The sequence below is a fragment of the Acinonyx jubatus genome, chromosome A3 (genome assembly GCF_027475565.1).
Source record: "Acinonyx jubatus isolate Ajub_Pintada_27869175 chromosome A3, VMU_Ajub_asm_v1.0, whole genome shotgun sequence".
NCBI classification, from domain to species: domain Eukaryota; kingdom Metazoa; phylum Chordata; class Mammalia; order Carnivora; family Felidae; genus Acinonyx; species Acinonyx jubatus.
In genome coordinates, this window is record NC_069388.1 from 7,875,481 (window position 1) to 7,884,852 (window position 9,372).

The following is a 9,372-nucleotide window of genomic DNA, read 5'->3' on the forward strand; positions in this document are numbered from 1 at the left end:
TTTCTCTAGTTTTGAGATACTATGACATCTCAAATGATATAAAAATGGTATAAAATACACATAAAATATATGTATTTCTAATGAGATGTACGTATTTATATATTATACAACTATTAACATATTATAAATGTTCATACAACTTTACGTATAAAATACTTATAAAAATACTTTCAGTAAAAAAGATATATAAAATATACAACGTATTCAATAAATATATACCATTCAAAAAGAAAATTACAGTGCTTGCTTCAGTGGGACATATACTAAAACTGAAATGATACAGAGCAGATTAGCATGGCCCCTGTGGCAAGGATGACGTACAAATTCATGAAGCGTTCCATATTTTTTGGTACACTTATCGCGATGAGCACTGAGTAATGTACAGAATTGTTGAATTACTATATTATGCCCCTGAAACTAATATAACACTATGTTAATTACACTGGAATTAAAAAAAAATTAAATGAGAGAGAAAGTCACAGAATATAGTACATAATATAGGTTACGATCAAATGAGAAACAGTAGGAAACACCCCCAAAGTGATACAGTAGCATCCTGGTAGATGTTATACCTTTCCTTGTTATTGCCTGTCCTTCCACCAATGGCTAATAATATACGCAGTATCCTATATATACGTGGTGAGGGCAGAGCCTCAAACTTTCCAAATCAATGGTGCACTCACAGAAAGTTCACACGGGTGAATGAGGCAGGGTGATGCTGAGCACAGCAGCGGACACATTAACAAATAAGACCCGACATTCACCTTGTGCTTCTAGGCACCAGCCTGTTCTGAGGGCTTTATGGTCCATTCACTTCTTACGTAGCTCCATGAGTTAGGTATTATGACTGTGCCCATTTCTCACATGAGGAAGTGCATCACAAACAACGCAAGCGACGTGCCAGATCACAAGCGAGGAAGCACCCAGGCAGCATCTGAACCAGGCCCTCTGGCTCCAAAGTCTGCATTCCAAACTAAAGAGCTCATTCGGCGGCAAAAGCAAACATCTCAGTATTGCCCAATGCGAAAGCTTCCGCCTAAAACACACTCGGGTATACTCACTTTCATTGGTGTTTTCAAACTACCTTATGCAAGTTAAAAATTGAATATAGGGGCTGGGGCACCTGGATGGCTCAGAGGGTTAAGCATCCGACTTTGGCTCAGGTCGTGATCTCACAGTTTGTGAGTTCGAGCCCCGCGTCCGGCTCTATGCTGACAGCTCAGAGCCTGGAGCCTGCTTGGGATTCTGTGTCCCCTCCTCTCTCTGCCCCTCCCCTCAGGCTCTGTCTCTGTCTCTCAATAATAAATAAACGTTAAAAAATTAAAAAAATAAATATAGGGGGCACCTGGCTGTCTCAGTTGGAAGAGCTGGCGACTCCTGGTTTCAGAATTAAGTTCCAGCCCCACCCTGGGTGTAGACATTCCTTAAAAATAAAATCTTAAAAAAAATACATATGCACGTACACACACACACACACACACACACAGCATGGCATGTTTTCAGTCTCCCTTAAGCAACGGCATAGAACAGAAAAATACTACAACTCATGGCGGGAATCTTTGATATGGGGAGGTAAACCCCGAGACCTTCTTGAACCCCACCCTCAAGAACTAGCACGGAGCACCCCCCCCCCCCCCCAGACACACACACACACCCTGGGCAAAGACTAATTTAGAGCACAGGAGTGTGCCTCGTCTTGAACACGGCTGGCCAAGCCCCAGAAGGGCAGGGCTGTGGCGCACTGGGCCTCCGTAAGCGGATGACCCTGGCAGACGGAGGCCAGCCCCGCGTGGCCCCGGGACGCGCAGGTGCTCACCGGGCACTGGGCTCGCTCCCTCCCCACCGCAGGCTGCGGTCCTCCAAGTTCAATTCCAGCCTCGGAGTCGCAGCAGCCAGGCGCGGTGCGGCGACTCACAGGGCCCTTCGGAACCACTCGGGTGTCGGGAAACCGTAGGGCCCGGGAGGGGGTGGGGGCTGAGAGGTCACGACCCCTCCGTGACCTCCGTGACCTCCGCTGACCCGCCCCCGCCCGGCACTGGAGGCTCCCGGCCCCGCCCCGTCGGGGGTGCGGTGTGCACGCTCCTGCTGTTCCGTTCCGCCTCTGCAGACATGTTCAAGGTCGCAGGCCTGAGTGAGCTCGCGGGGTGCAGGCCCTCTGGACGGTGGGCGCCGCCGGGCCCCTTGGGAGGCCTCTGTAAACTTTAAGATGCTGGAGGGCAGGGCAGCGCTGACATCTCCCGGTCTCTGGCCCAGGAGGGGCCTTGTCTGCAGGTTCCCCTGCGGCGCATTCGGAGTGACTCCTCTGGGGCAGGAGGAGCCCCTGCCTCCCACCTCGCCCTCACCCCCCCACCCCACCCCCCCCCCCCCCAGGGCGCGACCGGTTTCCCACTTGTCCCCCTTCTGCTGTGGGAACCAACATCGGGTTAGGCCAGGTGGAGCAGAGGCCCCGAGGGAGCAAGGCCGGCGGGCACAGAGCTCGGGGACACCAGGACCGCCGCTGCTCCCCCTGCCTGAGAAGATGCTCTTGTCGCTGTTTAGTCCTCCTGTGTCATCTTCTCTATCCTTTTCTACACTCTCCTCCCTTCCAAGTGCCTCCTGGCCCTGTGCTTCAACTTTGATTCTTCCCCACCTATATTCTCTGTGTCCTCTCTGCCATGCCAAACCCAAAGAATCTGACGGGACCGGTCTCTCACTCCCCAGCGCAGAGCATCCTTCTTGGCGGGACCCCTCCAGACAGGTGGTCCAGGAGGCTCCTGGCCTCTCTCCTGACTTAGCCACTTCTGGGTTTGTATCAATTTAGGAAGTTACTTAACCTCCCTGTGCCTCAGTTTCCGTGGATGTAAAAGGATTACCACAGCATATTTTGTCAAGGAAATGATCCGTGGGGAGGTATTTAGAAGTGTGTTCAGGGGGCATGGGCTGCTGTGTCTTATGCCCGAACGAGGTTGTCCAGGCCTATCCCAGTTCACACTGATTGCTCCAGCATTGTATTAATAAAGCCCCTTTCCCTCTCACTATTGGCCTCATTTTGAGCATAATGTATTTGGACAACTTACCTATACCCGTCCTATACTTACTTTTGGGTCAGACATTAACCTCTCATCTAAGTTGAGAGGGCTGGGTGTCATGGTCCCATGGCCCAAAACCTGGCTGGCTGGGACCTAGGAACCCTGCCAGCTATTTCGTGGATAAGGACCATGTAAATATAATGGATTCTCAACATGTCACAGACTCCCTTCTGTGACACCCATGGGTAGAACAAAGCACTAATACCAATCCTCAAAGAACAAGCATTTTCTATAGAGAAGAAACAAAACTGCCTTTATCCCATAGGACATACCCTTCCGGACCTTTTATTTTTTTAACCGCCTTAAACTTTTGTGTTAATACCAAAAAGAGGGGGCCTCAGTTCCTCTTGGTTGAGCTGAAAAATCATAAACCGTGCCTGGATTGTCTTCCTTTCTGATAGATTAGCTCTGGCCCTTCCTAAGGGAAAGCCAGGTCCAGATGACCTTTCTGCTAGCCCTGGGCTTCTCCGGGCCACGCATGGGAGAAATCAAATGCAGAGGAGAAAATGTAACTCAACAGTGTCTCCGTGCAGAATGCTGAGAGGGGCTCCAAACTGCTCTTCAACTGTTAAAGGCTTCAGGATTCCAAATGGCCAGATCTGTGCAAGGCAGTCTTGTTTGGTACTTAGCTTGCCATGGTCCTTTGGTTCAGAGGAAGTTTCCAGAGAAAGATCAACAAAGTCAGTGCCTTCGTGCCGAGGTTCAAGACACTGGAGTGAAAACAACCGTCTGCACTTCTTTATTGAACTGGGGAAAGTGGCAGAAGGAGAAAGTGGCAGCTACATTTGTTGTCTAGAATTTATTAAGCTGGCGAACACACATATGGCCTTGAAGTTAATTTTTTTTCTTATGACTGACACATGCTATAATGATATCCTACATTTACTAGAACACAAGAGCAATGTTCACACACACCAGGAATGGATTTCACATACCAGACAAATTTCTAAGTTTTGGGAGGCTGGTGGGTGGGAATAGGGAAATATTGGGAGCTAAAAGAGCTGCTCAAATAATTGAAATGGGGGTGTTTGTATGCATCTGGAAAGAAGTATGGAAAACACTATGCATTATTTATTTTTTAAATGATGTATTTTTTATTGTGTCAGCTAGAAAATTTTTCTTCGTACGGCAGATGAAACAACAAACACTACAACAGAAATGATCCTTCACAGAGTCAAAGATGTAAGGAACAGAGAAATGTGATTATGGCGTCGAGCTTTCAAATTCTCACTTCAAGATTGTGCTCCGCGCTACATTTGCATGATCTAAGTTCAGGTGATGAGAAGGCGAATAAGGAGAATTGGAAAAACTGACTTTTGTCCATTTGTTTTGTGACTTCGAGATGCATCCCTCCTCTGTTAATTCTCTAGGCCTTGAAGAACGCAAACTAATCATATCCTTTAGGGGGAAATTGAAGGGGATGACAGAACCTTAATATGGAAGTCAAGATGCTTGAAGAGGTTAGGAGTGCCTCACTGTTTGAGATATTAAATTCCTGGAGGGGGGGGAATACCCAAAACATCAGTGTCTTAACCACTTAGTTACTTATTTCTCTCTTTGTGCATCCAAATTTCCTCTTGTTAGAAGGATACCAGTCAGCCTGGATCAGGACCCACCTGTGATGTCATTTTAACTTAATACCTGTCCCAAATACAGTCACATTCTGATGTGCTGGGGGTGAGGCAGGCAACATGAATTTAGGGGCAGGGGAGAGAGACGCAAGTCAGCCCATACCGGGTATACGATATAAGCACCAAACACGTATTGTTGGTGTCCTGTTCCTCAGCAAAAGAACAGATTCTTGTTGGGAGTCCACTTTCTCCCCTCTGGGTCCACTAGGTTCAGGAGAGGTCCAACCCTGGCTTCAGCACACACCAGTCTCCAGGCCACAGTACTGGGTTCAGGCATGGATCCAATCAGAGTGGGTCTCGAGAATTCTGGAGGGGAGGGGCTGGCTGTTTCTGGTTAGGCTTTAGAACCTAGGAGGATTTACAGCAGCCAACTTGCCATCACTGAGGGAGAGCCTGGAACGGGGTAGTGGGAGGCATGGCACATGCATGGACATTGACCATAGTGTGAGTCCTACTGAACAAAGTGCTGAGAGTTGGAGAGAAAGTTCTATTGACAACACGTGACTCCAGAATCCAGCCACATGTCTAAAAGCAGCATGACCCTCAACTTTTCAGCTATGTTTTCTAAAGTGACTTTGGGGGGCACCTGGGTGGTGCAGTCGGTTAAGCGTCGGACTTCAGCCAGGTCACGATCACATGATCCGTGAGTTCGAGCCCCGCGTCGGGCTCTGGGCTGATGGCTCAGAGCCTGGAGCCTGTTTCCGATTCTGTGTCTCCCTCTCTCTCTGCCCCTCCCCCGTTCATGCTCTGTCTCTCTCTGTCCCAAAAATAAATAAAAAACGTTAAAAAAAAAATTTAAAGTGACTTTGGGTTGTTGTTTTGTTTGTTTGTTTGTTTGTTTGTTTTTCCTCTGGGAGCTGAGAAAGCCCTAACCAACCTAACAGGTTCCCTACATTATGGAGATGTTAAACATTGAGTTGTTGCCCTGACATTCCCATTCTTAGAAATAAGAGGGAAAAAATTAACGCTCTATCCATATGGCGTAGAACAAGTTTAGGCATTAGAAGAGCTGTTGAAGTTCATTGCAAAGTCACCTTGAATTCTTTGAAGCCATGTAAGATCAAAATCCCCACCTTTCTAGTAAGCAGCGAGCATTGCACTTGCCAAACTTTAAGACATCCTTGCCTCATGACATGAAGACATTCTGAGGACTATTTTTGCCTCCTTCCTCCAATGGTCGATGATTCTGTAATTCTCCCCAGAGTGTTCATAGTAGGCTACAATTCTCTACAAAGCATAGCATCACGTTATCCTTTCATCCAAGGTCAACATTTTGGGCAAAAGTCTCCAGACACATGGAAGCTACCATTCCACCAACTTCAGAATCAAAGATCCCTGCCTTAAAAATGAATATGCAGTATTGTGCACACACATCTAGCCTGTTGATCTGGAAACTTAATGAAGATAAATGTCATTGTTAGCAACTCAGTGTTGCACTCAACTGCAGGACAAGGCATTCTTGTATAAGTCAAGTTCTGAGTGCACATTATGGGAGGATGTTTATTTATGATGCACTTCAACCCTGCCAGAATGCCACCTTGGCATTGCCAGTCCCTAGAAGAAGGAGACCTCAAAGCAGTGGCCTTTACAGACTTAAAGAATAAAATAAAAATGAAATCCCAGAGTCTCTGCATAATATATGTGTGTGAGAGAGAAAACACACCCATTAAACTGCAGCCTTTCAGAACATGATGTCACAAGTCAGCTCCTATTAAAGGAAACAGAAGATGAATGTTTGCTCTAGGCAGCTGGAAAGAGTCAAAAAGAAAATACATTGTAAATCTTTCCGCTGCGTGCCTAAATTGTAAAAGATGATTTTCAGCATCGCACAGACTTCTCCCAATGAATAACTTCTTCCCAAGGAAGAAATTCCAAACAGTCAGTAAATATATGGCTAGTCTGATTAGCAGAGGGGGACTTGTATGTGATACAGTTTATTGCCCCAAGTCAAAACCTGGCTGAATTTTGAGGATGCAGAAGATGATATCCCAGGCAGGAACAGGGAGGTGTTAGAATCCACACCAGCAAAGCGGATGGGTAGAGCATTCGGAGTAACTTGACTCATATAGACACCCCAGCTGAACACAACATTTTATCTTTAAAAGTGGGGATGGACTTCTGATATTTCCCCCCAGTCGGACTATGTGTATGATTACCCTGTTTCTCCACTTCATGCATCACCTCTGTGAACCTAGGGAGTTGGTCTCCTTATCAGTCAATGGCGTTAATCATGTTGTATCTGGGAAAGCATTAAACATTAAAATTAAAAATGACATCAAGCTTGCCCTCCGCCACAATTTTGTAGCCTGTATGGAGACAGGTATGTAGCCGATACCACTAGTGTGTTGCAAGACAAAAAAGACTGCTGGGAAGCAAAGAAGGGCCTCTAGTTAGCCCAATGCATGGAGGAGGGAAGCCCTCTTTGGAGCTGGACCAAGAGCCAAAAATCAAAGCTACTGTATAATTTCAAACTATCGCTAAATGTCTCTCGTATATTGTACACACAGACATCTGCACGCATCTGGGCAGACAGCCACAGCATATGTCTTTACTTCCACAAGTGCACCACAGTGCACTTGCTGCTGTGATATATGCCACAGAGCGGCTTACGTGAATGCAAAACAAAGGGAACACAAAAAGACCGGGGACAGGAAGAAAAGAAACACAAAAGAACAAGGTAAAGAGGAAGTATGTGGAGAACGGAAGGATTGAGAAAAGGATATGGGTGGACAATAGCAGCATTTCCAGTTTGTTTTAAGTGTTGCTTGGCATGTCTCCAGATAAGAAATCCACGCTCTACTGAGTTGCAATTAATGAATGACCGCCATATTGAATTGCAGAGGTATTGAATATTGGACGGAAAGTTAGTTTGAATTTAGAGTGGGAAATTAACGTTCCAATTTATCATTCTAGGATAACAGAATTACCCTCATCCCCTAGACCTATTGACTGACCTTAACATCTTTTGGGAGGAGGAATTCTGCATTATAGATTTGCATGCAACATTGATTACAACTTTCTAGATATCAGCCTTTAGATTTTAGAACAGCTGTTACAAGATAGAATTTAAAGGGAATAATTTTTGCAAAACTCTCAAAGTTTATCCTAGCAAGTCTAGAAGTATTTTTTTAAGTTTATTTATTTATCTTGAGGGTGGAAGGGAGAGAGAGGAGAGAGAATCCCAAGCAGGCTCTGCACTGTCAATGCAGAGCCCAATGCAGGGCTCAAACTCACAAAACATGAGATCATGACCTGAGCCAAAGTCGGATGTTTATCACTAGAAGTATCTTTTTAAACTGATAATAATATTAAAACATTGATAGAGTGTAAGGATATATATAATATTCGATATAATATATAATATTTGATAATATATATAATATTTGATACAATATATAATACATATTTGATAATATATAATATTTGATAAAAGAGTGACATGTGGGCAGATATCAAGAAAGAAAAGAATCAAACCCTGGAATTTGGAAATTATCATGTGGGTAGGAACACTACAAATCATCTCACCCAAGCATGACAGATAGTCTTCACATTCTGTGTCAAATCTAATTCCAAGTCATTACCCGTGTTGATGTATTTATTCTGAGGCTAAATGGAAAAACAGCTGGTTTCCCTTTCCCCACACCACTAATGACATCAAATGTATGGTTTGGTTTTTTGGGGTTTTTTTCCCCCCTCACACTGACAAATTTTTGAACACCAGCTGGGTGTCCTACAATTCAATTCAATTCTGACATTACCTACCTGGAGTTAGCATCAGATCCCACAAGCTAACAGCTTAATTGTAGAAGACTGTCTGTGCTTCAGATGTTAATCAAAAGTTAGAGCCTCCCATATTTGTGACCAACTGGCTATAAATTGCAAGTTCTCAGGATCCCCTCCTCGGGTTGTTATAATGGCTCAAAAAAAAACCCTCAGAGAAACACTTACTAACATTTATCAGCTTATTATATAATACAGGAAATCCTAAAGGTTACAGATGAACAGACAAAGGGGTATAGAGGGTGGGGTCCAGAAGGGTGCCCAGCTCAAAAGCTTCTGTCCCTGTGGAGTTGGGGTACATCACCTTCCCAGCACTTGGATGTGTTTGCCAACCTGGAAACTCTCTGAACTCTGCACTTTAGCGATTTTCACAGAGGCATGATTGATTATTAACTCAGTCTCTAGCCCTTCTTCCCTCCCTGGAGGATGGAGGGGGAGGAAGCTGAAGTTCCAAGCTTCTAATCATGCTTGGCCTTTCTAATGAATAGCTCCATCATGAAGCTATCTAGGAATCACCTAATGAAAACAAAAGACACTCCTATCACCTAAGAAATTACAAGAGTTTTAGGAGCTCTGTGTCAAGAACCATGGTCAAAGACCAAATAATAAAACAAAAGATGCTTCTAGCCCTTGTATCACTCATATTATAAGGATTTAAGAAACTGTGTCAGGGACTGAGGATAGATTATATAGATATCTAGATATAGATATCCATCCTTATTTCACAGAGGCCCAAGAGGAAAGAATATAGGCATGAACATAGGGAAGAGACATCTCCACCTCATTCCCAATTACACAGATATTTCTGCTAAAGATATAGAAACTGAAGCCCTGGTCTTCAAAAAGTTTAAATATTTCACATAATGCTTGAATGCAAATTACTAGAAACTCTA

The 9,372-nt window shown here is 44.7% G+C and overlaps 1 non-coding gene across 1 annotated transcript; it reads left to right on the forward strand.

The window, feature by feature from the left end:
* Positions 1-239: 239 nt before the first annotated feature.
* On the forward strand, positions 240-347 carry LOC113595804 (U6 spliceosomal RNA). The gene has a single exon (XR_003416407.1). It is a non-coding gene; the product is annotated as a U6 spliceosomal RNA (small nuclear RNA).
* Positions 348-9,372: the final 9,025 nt, after the last annotated feature.